This window comes from Myotis lucifugus, unplaced genomic scaffold, assembly GCF_000147115.1.
Source record: "Myotis lucifugus unplaced genomic scaffold, Myoluc2.0 scaffold_381, whole genome shotgun sequence".
Lineage (NCBI taxonomy): Eukaryota > Metazoa > Chordata > Mammalia > Chiroptera > Vespertilionidae > Myotis > Myotis lucifugus.
In genome coordinates this window covers 476,434-478,002 of record NW_005871429.1, presented here as the reverse complement: position 1 = coordinate 478,002, position 1,569 = coordinate 476,434, and the positions used below count along the sequence as shown (strand labels likewise).

Sequence of the window (1,569 nt, the reverse complement as noted above, 5' to 3'; positions counted from 1 at the left end):
GGGAGGAAATGGGCAGACTTTGGGGCGCTCATGGCCGTGGAGATGAAATTGTCATGAAGAGGAATATTTATTTCTACTTTTCATTTAGCCATGTTCAAAGGGGATTTGAGAGGATTCAGGACACACACATACACACACACACACACACACACACACACACACTTAAAGAAAAGAGAGGTGACAATTGGAAACTATTTAAAGGCAGGAGAAAGATAAATGGGCCAGGAATCTGTTTGGAGTGAGTGCCTACAGTTGGCATGGCCACCACAGGATGGGACCCATGTTGTAACTGTCCAACACTCAGGGGGCTCACTCACTGTGGGTTCAGGCAATCAGGAAAGGCTTTCTGGAGGAGGCGGAACCAGTCTGGGGACTTGACAGATGGCAGGAGTCCTAAACAGGAAGAACAAATAGGAACAACATTCCAGCGGCCAGACTGGAGTGAAAGCAAATCAGAGAAATGGAGCTGAGTGGCTGGCAAATGGGGGGCCAGGGAGGGGCTGGCAATGGGAGTGGGGAGTTTGAGGTACAGTTCGCAGGTAGGAGAGACAATTTGTCTGGGGGATATAAAGAAATGAGAGTCCCTGTGGCCATTGACAGAAAGGTGGTGGGGTGGTCAAAGTGCTGGGAGCTCTTAGGAGGTGCCCAGACTAGCTTGGCATCACCCCAATATTCCCCAATTCTAATACAGTCCCCTCAGCTCCCTCTTCCTGCAGCCCCTTCCTTCTACGAATTCAGCTCAGCATCCCAGCAAAGAGGGGCCTTTCAAGGAAGGGTGGGCCATACAAAACAGCACCCCCGGAGGAGGCACCCCCTTCCCGTCAGTGTGCCCAGGCCGGGTCTGCAGCAGGAGGGAGGGTGGTGTGGAGGGAGCGGCTCTCCTGCCGCACATGACAGATGATTGACTCGAAACAATATCTAAGGCGATCAGGATAAAGTGCTGGCCATTTCAAGGCTCAGCAGAATTCAGATTCTAATTAGACTTCTCACCACATTCCAAATAAAAATGGTTCCCCTGGTATCCTCTTTGCCTATCAGGTGTCTCTCCCTGATCGCTGGAACAAAACGCATAAAGAAAGTGATTAAAGCCATAACAAAGGCATAAAATTGGAATTATCGCTGCCACCACATCTGGGAGCGTGGAGTGTCACCACGCCGCCCCCTCCTCCCAAACCCGCACACACGGAAGTGCCGTCCCACCTTGGCTCCCGGCTGGGCACCCGCAGTGATAGCCATTGGATGGGTGAAGAGGTCGGTGATGGGGGTTGGGGGGGAGGATGGAACTAGGGGGGTCCAAGGAGCCAGAGATTGGGGATCAAGAGGTGAATACAATGAGTGGGTGAGGGGTTCCAGACCTGGGGAACAAGGGGACGAATAGATGAAGGAGTGAGGGCTGGCCAGAGAATGGCCACGGTCTCTAGTATCTAGATATTTACTGGTGGGAAGGGGCCTTGGGGCTCTTGCCTTGGTGGCCTCACCGTTCTCAGGACATACATGTGTGTGCATAAACACATGCTATAAATCGTCTCAAGCACTCCATGTATGTCCACCCTTGTTAGGAGCCGGCCC

The 1,569-nt window shown here is 52.4% G+C and overlaps 1 long non-coding RNA gene across 1 annotated transcript in view; it reads right to left on the bottom strand.

The window, feature by feature from the left end:
- LOC106699358 overlaps positions 1-1,332 on the bottom strand; it is a 4,219-nt gene extending 2,887 nt beyond the window's left edge. Inside the window, exon 1 of the long non-coding RNA XR_001350919.2 lies at positions 318-1,332. This is a non-coding gene — a long non-coding RNA (uncharacterized LOC106699358). The remainder of the gene's footprint in view (positions 1-317) is intronic.
- Positions 1,333-1,569: the final 237 nt, after the last annotated feature.